General features: G+C 38.4%; 1 long non-coding RNA gene across 4 annotated transcripts in view; it reads right to left on the reverse strand.

Annotated features, from left to right (window-relative positions):
• Positions 1-14938, reverse strand: part of LOC307195309 — a 442224-nt gene that overhangs the window by 203573 nt on the left and 223713 nt on the right. The gene's annotated exons all lie outside the window — the stretch shown is intronic.

Genomic DNA, 14938 nt, shown 5'->3' on the forward strand with positions numbered 1-14938 from the left:
GATTTCACCTAAAAGGAGGAAGAAAGGAGAGGATCCATACTGAAGAAAAATTAGCAAACTTGTGTGCAGGTATGGGGGAGCACAGTGAAAAGCATATGAACTGGAGAGAAGAGACAGGCTTATGTCCCAGGCAAGGGAACTAATCACTGAAGACAGCAGTTTCCCTTAAGAAGAGAGAATCGAGCTATATGATCTCTAAATTCACTTTAGGCTCAAAATTTGAGTAATACTACAAAAGTACTTTAATTATTTCAAGGTCATCCAATAAATTGTAACATTCATTAGTTCATGCCACTCAGTGCTGATACGCCTCCATTGGCTTCCCACCTCTCTTAGAATAAAATCCAAATTCTTTACCATGGCCTAAAGCCCTGAGTGATCTCTCTCGCCCCAACCTCTTCTCCATTCACACCACCATCTGTTCACATGCCTGTTTCAGTTACTCACACTTGCTAAGCTTATGTCTGTCACAAGACTTTTGCCCTTCCTTTTCCTTAAACATCCTATGATCCACATCCAAGCTTATCAAGACTGCCACCTCCTTGTCCTTCTCTAAGCCCAAATGTTACCTTCTCCTTTTCATAGTGGCTTTCCTTGTCCAGCTGACCTAAAGGAGATTTCTTCCCCAGTTAATCTCTATCATCTACCTTGTTTTAACTTTCTCTATAGTACTTAACACAACTTGCAATGATCTTATTCATTCGCTTGCTCTTTATCTACTTTCTCTGTACAAGAACATAAACTATGGGAGGACAGGGATCTTACCCATCTTATTGCCCCATGTATCCTCTGGAACAGTGCCTGGCAAAGAGCAGGCACTAAGTAAGTATTTTGAGAATAAATTAATGATCATATATAATTTACTGATGCACCACCAATGCCAAAGCACAATGCTAAATATGCTCTTTTTAAAAAAAAAAAAGTGAAAGCAGGTTTATTTAGAGAAGTACACATTCCATAGATAGAATCAGTCCATCTCAGAAGGCAAGAGTGGCCTCCAGGTGCAGGGGTGGTTAGTATTTATGGGCTGGGTAATTTCATAGGCTAATAAGTGGGAGGATTATTCCAACTATTTGGGGGAAGGGGCGGGGATTTCCAGCAACTGGGCCACTGCCACTTTTTGGCCTTCTATGGTCGGCCTTGGAACTGCCATGGAGCCTGTGGGTGTGTCATTTAGCATGTGCTAATGTAGCACAATGAGTGTATAATGAGGCTCAATATGTAAAAGAGTGACCTTGATCACCTTCTTATAAAGGTGTCAGCATGAATTATTATGTGTTCTGTATTTATACAGAATGAATTTATTAATCATTAATATTTATTAATAATGAACTATTTTTAATAAATATTCATTATTTATAATTATTAATAAAGTATTTATTAATAAATAAATGTGATGTTTATTAATTATTTATTAATAAACTCCCATAGTTTATGCTCTTGTACAGAAGAAAGTAGATAAAGAACAAGTGAATGAATAAGATCATTGCAAGTTGTGTTAAGTACTATATAGTTAAAACAAGGTAGATTTATTAATTATTTATTATGTGTTCTGTATTTATTTAAAGTAGCACTAAAGTATAGTGCTAGTTTCCTAGCACTGCTATAACAAACTACCATAAATGTGTTGGGTTAAAACACCACAGTTATTACGTTATAGGTCTGGGGGTCAGAAGTCTAACATGAGTCTCATGGGGCTGAAATCAAGGTATTGGCAGGGCTGCATCCATTCTGAAGATTCTAAAGAATAATCTATTACCTTACCCTTTCCAGCTTGCAGAGGCTGCCTGCATTCCTTGACTCATGGCCCCTTCCAGCTTCAAAGCCATCAATGGCCAGTTGAGTCTTTACTATGCTAATTCACTCTGACACTGATTCTCCTGCCTCCTTTTATCACTTACAGGGAACCCTGCGATTCTATTAGGCCTACTTGGATAATTCCAGAATAATTCATCTAAAAATCCTTAAGTTAATCACACTGCAAAGTCCCTTTTGCCACGTAACGTGATAGATTTACAGGTTCCTGGAATTAGGACACTGACATCTTCGGGGGGCTATTATTCTGCCTGCCACCTTGTCATTTGGCCTGAATCTGGAAACAAATCACCCTTGTCTTTGGTAATCCTGTGGAAACCTCTTATCTTTCAAACATGTGCTACACGGTTGCATTCTGGAGAGGAATTCCCCATAAATAATTGTATCTCTCATTATCCCACCTCTGGGTGTGTGGCCTGAGGGAGTAACACTAACTTTGCACAAATTGAGCAAAGGGTTTAGACTGCCACCTCCTATGCATATAAACAGCCTAAAAATTAGCTGACTTAGCAGATGATGACATCTCTGGGCAGTCTAAAAATCCATTTCTGTTGCTGGCAGAAGATAATTACAAGAAGAGAAAACACATTCCATTCTTATCACCAAAATAAGAAAGACAACACCACTGTATATTGTAAGAAGATAAAATTCAGTGAGAGTCAAGCAAATTGCATCATTATTAGAAGGATCTACCCTAAGCCTGGGAGATGGGGAGAGAGGAGCAGGACGATGGGCTCCAGAATCGGCGCTGACGAAGGCGATTCTCCTCATTTGCCTAGGGTAAGTCAGCCTGTACAGTTAAGCGAACCCAGGGGCCTAACACATTAACTTGCCATTGATATATTCTATCTGCCTTGGCACAGCTAGTGTTTCTGGCATTATTTATGCAGGCAGTCTTGCTACATTTGCACAGCATGTGGCACTGTTCATAGCAGGCTCCTGATTATTGTCAATGAATAATGCCCCAGAAGCTCTTAACCCTTTGTGCTTATGCCTAATAACTAAACCAGCAATAGCTGCTTCTCTGTGTTCTGATTAAAATTACAGCACAGCCGGGCTTCCCTGGTGGCGCAGTGGTTGAGAGTCCGCCTGCCAATGCAGGGGACATGGGTTCGTGCCCCGGTCCGGGAAGATCCCACATGCTGCGGAGCGGCTGGGCCCGTGAGCCACGGTCGCTGAGCCTGTGCATCCGGAGCCTGTGCTCCGCAACGGGAGAGGCCACAGCAGTGAGAGGCCTGCGTACCGGAAAAAAAAAAAAAAAAATTACAGCACACCCACAAATAAACTACCAGCGGCAGGATCCTTTTGGCATCAGTGACCACCACTGCCAAGTTACAAGTTCATATTTTTCCCTGTTATACTATAAACAGTGGTCACTGGTAAGACTTTTTTAAAAGGTGATGAAACCTAAACATGGATATCAGAATTTTCTGAAATCACATATGGCTTGAATTACCCAGGCCAAAATATGTATCAGGCCTTGCTTGGGAATTTACCCATGAGGGATGTGGAGAATAACTGCAGAGAGGTGGAAATTCCTACACAGTCATTCTTCTAAATTATTAAAAACTGCATGGAAATTTATCTTCTAACATTCAGAGACTTCCTTCTGCCAGCCCACCTTGTCAGAGAGCTTCAGAAGAGGCCTGTGGACCCCAAAATTTGCCCTTCATGGCTCAGTCTGATAAAGAGAAAAATCCCTCAGAGATTTCCCCTTTACCTCTTCCCAAAGGCCACGTAGAAACACTTTTCCAAATTTATAGGAAAACTGGTTCTCCTTTGGCTAAAATACCATGAGGGTAATCTCTACGCCTGATGCCTCGTTTAAGTGTCTCTAACGAATATATTCCAAATTCGTGCAAGAAGCAAGCATTCAGAAAGACATATTAACCTCTTTTATGAGATCACTAAAGGCACTGCTTAATTTATGACTCATGACTTATGAAGACAGTACAAAGTGCCACAGACACTAGAGAGGGAGGTAGAGCCAGGGCCCTGGACAGAGTGGTCCTGTTTGTCAACTGTAGTGATGAGGGACGTCGCCACTAAAGGGCTCAGGACTGCCCACACCTCCCCTGGACTTTCTCTGGCTTCCTCATATGACAAGGGCATGTTAGTTTCCTGAGATGCCAAAACAGATGACCACAACCTGGGTGATTTTAAACACCAGACATTTATTCTCTCACAGTTCTAGAGGCCAGAAGTCCAAATTCAAGGTGTCACAGGGCCGTGCTCCCTCTGAAAGCTCTAGAAGCAGTTCCTTCCTTGTCTCCCTTAGTTTCTGGTGGCTCCAGGCATTCCTTGGCTTATGGCTGGATAACGTCAGTCTCTGTCTCCATCTTAACATGGACTTCTTCCTTGTGTGCCTCTGTATCCAAATCTCCCTCTCCTTTCAGTTGTGAAGTCACCAGTCTGATGACTGCATCGAGACCCTTAACTAATTACATCTGTGAAAACCCTATTTCCAAATAAGGCCGCATTGTGAGGTTCCAGGTGGACAATCTATTCCAGAGTCTGGCTCCTCTGCCTGGGTTAGGCTACTGTGAGAAGAATTTGCATTCTCCTGGCTCCCAAATTCCTTATCCTGCAGCCGCCCTGGTCCTCTGGTCCTCGCAGGAGGTGCGCCTCTCCTGCTCTGAGGCCCTGCTCTGTCCCAGGCTTTCTCCCAAAGGAATTCCCCAACCAAGCTGGCTCCATTCCATCCCCCACCTTCTCTGGGGAGACAAGATGGGCCTCTGTCTCCGAGGTTCTCTTCTTCCCCCTGGAAGACTTTGCAATCTGCCACTCAGCACTCAGGCAACCTGAAGGAACTCAACTTTATTTAAAATACACTTTTCTTTTTCTGTATAAAGGTGATGCAGCCCTGTTATGAGATTATTTTTTTAAAAAATAATCAGAATATTAAAAAGAGAAAAATCGTCACTGATATCACCCATAGAGACAACCACTTACTGTTTAGATGAATCCCCAACAATCTTTCTCTATGAGATATGTTACACTTTTTTAAAGAGTTAGGACAAGACTGCATGTTTTGTTTCCCACCCCTTTGAATCTCAGATGCCCAGAACTGAATGAACTCATAAATTTTATGATATAATAAACACCTATGAAAACAACACTCAAGTATTAGAATTTCTTTTCAGCTTGCTCTTTTCACATTACCTGTCCTAATTATTTCCTCATGTCATTAATAATCTCTAAAACACAATTTTAATGGCTGCTTATTATTTCATGTTATATGTGCGCTGCAATTAATTTAAATCATCCTACATTATGGACATAGAGACCAAGTCCAATTTTAATAAAATAATAATAAAGCAATGTATAACTTTATTTATAAATCTTGAATATCTCTGATGTTACATCAAAATACATTTCTTAATCAAAAGATAAAGATGTTTTGAAGTTTTTGATACATAAAACTAAACCTCTAGCTTATAACAATTTATAATTTCACCATCTGGTTCATTACTCTCTTCAAACACTATTAACTGTGTCAACTTTGACTAACTCAAAAGACAATGTTATAGCATTCTCATTTGCATTTCTTTGATTACTAGGGAAGTTAGAGATTCTTATCATATATTTATGAATCATTATACTTCTTTTGTAATGGCCTCTTCAAATTCTTTACCTGTTTTTTCTATTTATCTTTTCAATAACTCACCTGTTCATTCAACAAATTTTTATTGTGTGTCAACTACGTGCCAGACAGTTGGCTGGATCGAGGGAAGAGAATGTTGGGGGCGAGCGTGGGGATGAATGTGTGTGTTGGTTTCTGCCTTCATGGAAAATTATGTTCATTTTCTCATAAATTTATAAGATCTCTTTATGTATTAAGGCCATTAACACTTTGTCATGTGTCACTAACATTTTTACTAATTCATCATTTTCACATATGGTAAGTATTATATTATGGAAGTTCGTGAGAGATTATTTGTAACTGGGGAGGGAGAGGAAGGAAGGAGTTTATTTTTTGAAAGAACGTTCTCACCAAAAATGTCTAGCTATTATTCTTCTCATTCTCTTGTGTTTTCACTCTTCATGTAATTTTTCCATTTGGACTTTATTTTGATATATGACATGAGGTTTTAGAACCTCATTCTTTTCCAAATGGTAATTAATTATCCCAGTATCATGTTTTAATGATCTGCCATTTTCTCATTATTTAGAAGTTCATGTTTATCATACATAATATTTTATAAACATCCAATCTGTTTCTAAGTTTTCTGTTCCATTCCATTGTTCTGTCTATTCTTAGGCCAAGGTCACAGTGTGCATTATTCAAGCTTTATAACATGTTTAGTATAGGACAGTGCAAATTATAGCATTTTTACAAAATTTAAAACTCTCTTCTTTTTCCTCATCCAGGATAGCTTTATTACAAACACCAAAGAACAAGAACCTCCCATGGAGACTTTGGAATTGTCATAATTTCCCTTTAGACTGTAAACTATATAAAGTTTCATTCACCTTTATTCTCAGTTGCTAAGTAATTCTTCCTAATTATCTTTTACTCCACAGTCCCTTAATATACCTGACCCTAATGCCCCATCTCACAGGACCACACTAAACAGAACTGTCAACGCAGGTCATCTATTTAAAACTCGGTCTCATAGACCAGGAGAGTTGTAGGACCAAAGGAAAGTTGCTTAGACATTAAAAGGAAAAAAGACAGTTTCAAATGCAAATTGAATTAGCAATGTAAGTTTATAAATCAAGAAAAATAAAAATTCAGTTAACCTTTCCTTTGTATTGATTTATATAGTACAAGCATTTTGAAAATGAAAGTATTTTAGATATTTTATGATTATTAAAAGATTTGTTGGCTAGCCTGGTCCAATAAAGCATTGCTCTAGAGAACAGACCAAAATAGAAATTCCCTAACATTCTTATTTATAATAAACTCTAAGAGCTGCACTGGGTTCAGATAGCCATCTGCCAGAGCTTTTCCCTAAGAACACCTATGCAAGCTTTAGTTCTTTCTGAACCTTCTACTTGTCCCACATTGTTCTTGTCCCTGGCTGTTTGACCTGCAACATTTGTGTGTATACAAGGAAGATGATATACATGCTTACAAAAGTACAAGTTTTAGTACAGCATCACAAGCAAATGTATGTATTGTTTCCATGAGTTTTGGAAAAAGAAATTAAACAATGAACTCGCTTACATTTTCCAGAGAAAGTTCTGGAAAATCAGCAGATACCAAACTATTTATTTTCTATAAAACTTGATAAAACTGAATAATTAGGGTGCTACATTTATTCAGGTATAAGCGATAACAGCTTGCTTAAAACTTTTTCAGTCCATTCCAAATAACACAACTCATTCACCCTTTTCTCTCTAGGCACCTAAAAATAGGTCAAATTTCTTATTCAAGAGTCCAAAGAAACTTACCTATATATGTTGTTATGCTCTATTCAAGAACTGGGTTGAAGCAAACCAGGTACCTCTTGGATAAAGCATTCAAACTAATTCCAATGGAAAATAAAGGGCCACATAATTCTGCTGTGAGATATAGGATGAAGGACCAGCCATGAAAAGAGGCAAACACTCACTCACAAGCCCTTCTATGTGACGTGTATGGTTTCATATGTATTGATCTCAACCTTACTCCTTCTTTTTTTTTTCCTTTGGACATCTTTATTGGAGTATAATTACTTCACAATGTTGTGTTAGTTTCTGCTGTATCACAAAGTGAATCGGCTATACGTATACGTGTATCCCCATATCCCCTCCCTCTTGCGTCTCCCTCCCTCCCCTCCCACCCTATCCCACCCCTCTAGGTGGTCACGAAGCACTGAGCTGATCTCCCTGTGCGATGCAGCTGCTTCCCACTAGCTAGCTATTTTACATTTTCAACCTTACTCCCTCTTAAGTGGTTAGTTTCTCAATCCCAGCACCTCCGCCCCTCTGGTGTTGAGCATGAAACTCAGACTTTGAAAGGTGCACTGAAAGTGCTGAAAGACTACCCCCAGTTTCTTTATATACTTCCTTGGCAGCTCTTACGTAGCACCAGGAAACAGTCCCATCTCAGAAAAATCATCACTAGGGATTCTTCCAGGGGTCTCAGGACTTGAACATGCCCCTCATGTGTTGTTGAGGGGTGCTTTGCAAACAGTGTCGCTGAAAATATCTGTGTAAGAACTGAAGTTCTTACTCACCCACAGAATCACAGCGTTCAAGACCAAAAAAGCTGCCTCAACCATGCAGGCATCAGACTGAGGCTATAAACATGCAATGGTCACTGGACCCTTAATTCCAAGTAGGTCCTCTTCACAATTCTCTTTTCCACAACTTTTGAAATGTCTTATTTTTCCCAATTTCAAGTGACAATCACTCTATAACTAGCTATAATTTAATTTATATGTAAATTAATATTTTCATTTTCATTTATGTTTCAATTGAGGCTGAAAAAAGTCACTATGTCTGGTTTATTGAAAGCTAAAAGATTGAGTCTTCTTATGTAAACTAAAGATAGAATTCTAAATTATATTTATACTTTACAATTTAGTAAGCTGATTATATTAAACTGGACTTGTGACATTTTCTAAAATGTCTGGAGTTTTCTTACTCAGCACATTTTTAGTTCACATTTCTTATTAAGAGCTCGTGAACTTATTGTATCACATTTTCTTTTTTCTGATCCCACGCTGAAGTCATAGTCATCACATATTTCTTGGCAATTTCAGGAGTTATCTGCTCCTTTCAAGACAGGCTTGTTGAATGCAAACTTTACCTGGACTTCATGGAATCACTTATTTCTTGTGATATTTCTGTAATATCACACCAGAGGAATGAGAATGTTCTATGACAAAGATCTAGGGAAATAAAATGTTCTATGACAAAGATCTAGTAAAAGTTCTTACTTTCCCAAGATCTTTGTCACAGAACATTCTCATTCCTCTGGTGTGATATTACAGTAGAAGTTGACAAAACTTCAGTGACATAGAGACTCCAACGTACAGGGTCATGCAATTAAAATTATGTATCACACTGACTAATTAAACAAATGCTCAGGAACACATAATTTAGTATCCTTTTTATGCACTGACAATTCAAAATAGATGACTTGAGTTTAATGTGACTTATAAGCAGTTAAGGTTTTTAAAACTTTTAAAATAAATAAAAATATACCCAGAAATTTAGATAGGTCTTATAAACAATAATAACTAGCATTTATACAGTTTTTGATGTGCCAAACACTTTATCGGTCCATTTAATCTTTACAACAACTCGAAGTTAGATACACTCGGCCCTCGGTATTTGCAGAATCAGTGGAGATGGAGGACTGACAGTGCTGCCATTTTATTACGAGGGATTTGAGTATTCGCTGATTTGGGTATCCGTGGAGAATCCTGGAACTAATCCCCTGCAGATACCAAAAGACAACTTTACTATTATCATCACTTTCACAGATGAAGCAGCTAAGGTACAGGAAGGTGAAGTAACTTGCCCAAAGTCACATAACTCCAGAGGCAGAGTCCAGATCCTGACTCCAAACTCATGTTTTTAGCCGGAATGCAATACTACCCTTAAAACTTATTCCCAGGCAGTTTCCATTCAAGTATTACCCAAGAGCCTGACCTTGCTAAAAGTCTATTATCAGATGAGTTATGACTAATTCACATAGCTACGCAGGATGGAATCCACAGTCTTGCAATAACATCCAAAGCTCCATCTTGGCCCGAAAATAACTGCCATGCAGAGGTCCTAAGCTACAAATGCAGGATTTAGCATATAAAACTATAAGAGGCCCAAGTAAATTTGAATTTTAGGTAAACACAACTTTTTTAACATAGGTATTTTCAGGCCTCTGATATGGTTTTCTGTTCCTATATCCCCCTCTTCCCCAGCCAACCAGCTGCCCTGTGATAGCAACTCCTCCAGCCCAGTGCCTAAGCCATGTGACTTAACGGACTGAATTATAGGACAGCCCCCTGTCCAAAAGGTTTAATCCATCTCTTTATATTTCAACTGAAGCCTGAGTCGCAGAAGGTAGGGTATTTGGATGCCAAAGCATCAGCAAAAATTGTCACAAATTCTGAAATGTCATTCTCACTCTCACCATTCTCCTGGTCCCCAGTTCTCAGTGCAGTGAAACATTCAGCACTTCACATTGAGAAGAAAGTGTTTCTGACTCTATCACTTTCTGGATATTCAGTTTCAGTCATAAAACGTAAAGAGCAAATGGACATGGTCTTTGGACATTTGAGGACAGAATGTGGTCCTGGATGCTATGTATCTGAGAGTCTTTGGCCTGGGGATCAGGCCAAAATGCATGATTTCATGTAAAATTAATTACCGGGTGAGCTTCTCATTACTGAGTTCACAGTGGCCTTGAAAAATATTGTCCCTCGAGGTATGCCAAGTCAAAATCATGCAAAGTGCTATTTAATTGATGCATTGAACTTAAAGGCAGCCAACTCCATCATATTAGCCCTGTGTTGGTCACATCAGCAACTGCTCAACAAATAACTTGTTGACTGATTGACTGAAGGGATATTGGAAAGGTACTGGGTGACTTTCTGCTGTATGACAAGATGTCCTTAGCAAGGATGAACCCAGCAGGGCAACAGAAAGCAATTGTGGAAGCTGCTGAAAATTATTCATGAGAGCCAAAAAAGAAGAGAAACACATTATCTGCATTCTATGCTGGTTGTATAAGCACTGGAAATGGAGTTATCACAGCAGCAAGGACAGAGAAAATTGCACAGGATTGAGAGGAGGCTTGGATTTTGGTCCTCTGCCAATAACCCTATTGGAGGCCACGGACAAGTTCATTTACATTCTCTCTGAAGTTCAGTTAAACATTTTCTAAGGTCACTTCTATTCTTTAATTTTATAATTTTTCTTCTGACTCAGGTTTATATGTATTTAAGCATCAAGAAATTTCAGCTTTCTGTCTCTTCTCAAGTATTGATTTGCTGCTTTCATTCCTCAACTTTCTAAGCAGATCCCATACTTGAAAAATGTCAATTTCTTATGAATATCCCTACTTCTAAGCAAGTTCAGCTAGCTAGATTAATCAGTATAGACCTAGAGCTGTCATACAATCAATCCTTCTTATAGGCATTCATTCTTTTAGTTCAGTGAATGCTGAAATTCTAGTCAATAAATATTTAATATTTATTAAGAACCGCCTACATGTTATGCACTGAACCAGGTACTGGTGAGAAGGTCTATTCTCTCAAAGAGCTTATAGTCTTGGTAGAGAAATAGAAACGTAAACAGAATTTCATCAAATTGTGGTACATTCTGTAACAGAAGTGTTTACAAAGAGTCGTGGTAGGCTAGAGGGAAGGTGACCATCTCCTATCTGAATCAATCAGAGAACTTGTTCACAGAGCAGGGACAATTTGAGCTGAACCTTGAAAGATGAGGTTGTCAGACAAAAGAGCTAAAAGAGGCATTCCAGGCAGAAAACACAAGATTATTCTGCAATGATTCACACAACTGATAAAGGCTTGAGGGGAAAGGGAGCTGGAGAAGCCAAAGAGGCCACGTTGATAGCTAAAAAGTCTCAGAATGAAGAGAGAAATGAAGAATCAAAGTAAAAAAAATCATAAAAATATATTAAGATAAGTATGTATGTTTGTAGGGCAAAGCTTGAGGGGAGATTAAGAATATGAACCCCTGCTTTAGAGAAAATCTCACTAACCAACACAGAGAACAGGATCTTTTACAAGCCGGTCTTTAGAGCAAGACATTTGGTTGTAGCATCAACCAATGATTCTGTATTGAGTTTCTCATTTTGCATAACAGTGGGTCTTCACAAGGCTTACTTATTGACCCCCAAACTAAAGCTACCCTTCCTTCCCCAGCAAGTACTCTCCATCATGTGACCCCATCAATTACACCTTGTAAGTGCATCGTCTATTACCTGTTTATTTGCTTTGGACATGAAAAAATATGGTTCCTTCCACAGACGCTATCATTTGTGCTTGTGTTTCTCTTCTCGAGTAAAGAATTAATCACTTGTATGCTCCAAACCTGGCAGTGCCTAGAGCAGTGTTTGGCATATCAAAGCCAAAAATCCCATATTAACATCTTGGAGCACGAACCACATTTTCTCTTTATATGCACTAACCATCACAACATCTCAATTACCCAGGGGCCTCGTGATCCTTTGATAAATAGCGGCAAAATTTATTTCTTATTTGTATTACTCTTTGTATTTTAAAAATCCCTGAAGGATACGGCTCCTAAATCCTAATGAAACCTGTTTCCCCTCTCGACTAGAATGAGTTAAGGTGCTGGAATAGACACAGATGGGGAAAAAAAGATATAATTAGGAATCAGCAGAACAGTGGCTTTCCTACTTGCATTGCATGGTTCCTTTCATTGAGTATAATGTATGAGCTTCAGTATAATATGTAATATGGTCATCAATTTTAATTTTGCCAGTCTTTCATTTGACTATTGCTGCCATTCCCATCTGAATCTTCAAAGGGCACTGTCAGGATGATTATCACAGCCACCAGATCTTTCTCCTATAATATCACTGAATCTGATCAACTTATTTTCTTTGCAACTTGGGATCACAGGTAGAAAGCTATTGCACTCACTCTGATAATCATCTTTCTCCAAAAGCACAAATTTTAAAAGCAGTGATTACAGACTGCATATTCTGTATGTAACACATTTAATATAATGATTAATAATATGAATACAACCCATTTTAGACAGATTCTATTCCACATTGAAATGGCTATAGCACATGGGATTGAATACCCCTGCCTCTATTCAGTTAAAGCAGAGTTTACATCTCAATTGAGGACATAAGAAAAGAAAGCATTCTCAAACTTGGCCATTTCACCAAAAAGATCTCTCTGATATTTAAATGTTTCACCTTAAAATAACTGTCCCAAGTGCATATGAAAGCCAAGAGTCTCCTTCTTTCCTCTAATGTTGTGTTTTGCACATTTTTACTGTACACAAGCCAAGTTTATGGAGAAATCAGTAGTTAGTGCTAGAATTCATGAAAAAAATGTTATTCCAGTAGGTGTTTTAGTTCAAGGGAGATGCTTTGAACACAAGTTTATATGGGCAGATTTGCTGAATTACCAACTTCAGCGGATGTTTATAGTCTCAGAGCTCACCTGAAATTCCCCAGGAAGTAAAAGGCAAGGCATTTTTTTTATTAGGTTGGTAGTTATTTCCTTTTCTCTAAAATCTGAAGAAATTCACTTAGTGTCTGATTATTACTTTATCATCTGATGGATGTGCTTGCCCTGGGATAATAAAATATACAAGTGTCTTCCCCAGTTATACGAACGAAGTTATGAAGGGAAACTACGCAAACTGTGAGTTCTTGGTTTCCTACAGTAAAGTCAAAGCTTAATAGACAAAATTTCTATTTTGGCATCCTTGGTGGCTTAAATCCATGTCACTCATTATTTTCAAATTATTGTTTGAATTATTGTTGAATTACTGCTTTCTCATGTAATTAATAAAGGCTCCCATAAAATAAACATACATATTTGCATTATCTGTGCCTCTGAGATGAATTTATTATTGGAATTTACTGCATTTAATGGCAGTACAAAATCATCACCTAAATTCATAGTTTTGTGAATATAACTGACAATATATGCTATACAGTTCAATTCTTTTTAAACACTTTCAGACTCACACAGATGCATACACCATGAGATTATAAATAATGGCATTTTGCATGGTAGGCAATTACTTTCTGAATAATCTGTGTCCATTAATATTCTCATAAGTTATTGTGTTTACAAATAAATGAAGACTAGCATAATTGCAATACTCACAACAATGAGTTAACAGCATGGGTCCCCAACTGACAGGTAAGACAGTAAGAAAGAATACTTATTCTTATTCACCACTGTACCCAATGCCTAGAACAGTGCCTGAATTTAAAAAGCATTTGTTTTAAAAAATGAATAAATAAATCCTCTATAAATATTAAGTGGAAAATAATTTTCTCCTTTTGAAACTCTTTTGTAGTAAAGCGATGTAGGGGAGGATATATTTTGGTTTAAAAGAAAACAAATTTGACTTACATATATTTGACACAGAAACAGTAGCCAGGTGGGCAGGATTTTAAGGTGAATATTTCCCCTTTACAGGAGAATCTATAATTACCTAAATGTTGAAAAATCACAGCGATTTACAGTTGCTGGAAAACCTTACATGCAGCAAGTTGTGGTAACCAAGGAGACCAGTGTGGGTGGGCTGTCACAAAGGGCAGAGTGAATTCAGGTAAGCACAGTGAACTCAAACTGTCTTTGGAACATGTGTCTGAGGGTGACACACTTACCTGCTCATATCTAAGGACCGCAGTCATCTCTCTGGTTGAAGACACTTGGTCTAACATATCAGCTTGTGGAGAAAAGCATGCAATGTGCCTGGTTCATGGGAAAACATAGTTTTCCGTGAAGTGTTAATTCTTGGCCAGCTCTGCACCAGATGCGTTGTATGGTAACACCCCCATTTTCTCTCTTATGCTGAAAATGTCTGAGTTCTACAACTTTCCTTTTGTGTGTGATGAGTATGAAAACAGGGTGATGGAAACATGTGACACATTCATTCTAACAAAACAACTTCCTAGCTAAGTAACTCTTGACATAAAACAAGGAATTTGAATTTTCTATTTATCCTGCTCACCCTCAGCCTGGCCTAAGTCCAAAAGTCTAAGTGAGGTTGACTCTTTTGGTCCAGGGTAACTCTCCAATCCCCAGCCCCTAATCTTTTCTCAGACCTGCTCCAAGGTTGTTACTGGAGGTTTTACTGTGCTAATAAGAACTTCTGGATGGATAGGGTCCACCTTTCAGATTTTTTAATGAAATCAGAAGATGTCTGCTCGTGGACTCAAAAACTTTTGTTTCATAACTGCTACAGAATCCCACTATATCTTGGAACCTAAAGATAGGTGTATGGGGAAAAAAGGAAGATAATGATAAAAAGGAATATTAAAGTGGGAAAAAAAGTCAGAGAGTTCACACTTCAGGGGTTTTTCCAGCCTCCCAGCTATTTTTACTTGCTAACTCTGCCATCTCTTTACAGATGTTGTCTGGCTCTCTGCCAGGGCGATTTACACCATGCTGGTCACACTGTCAACTCTGGCTCCACTTTCCCTTCCCCGTACTGCCAGAAA

The sequence above is a fragment of the Stenella coeruleoalba genome, assembly GCF_951394435.1.
Source record: "Stenella coeruleoalba genome assembly, chromosome: 12".
In the NCBI taxonomy this organism is placed as follows: Eukaryota; Metazoa; Chordata; class Mammalia; order Artiodactyla; family Delphinidae; genus Stenella; species Stenella coeruleoalba.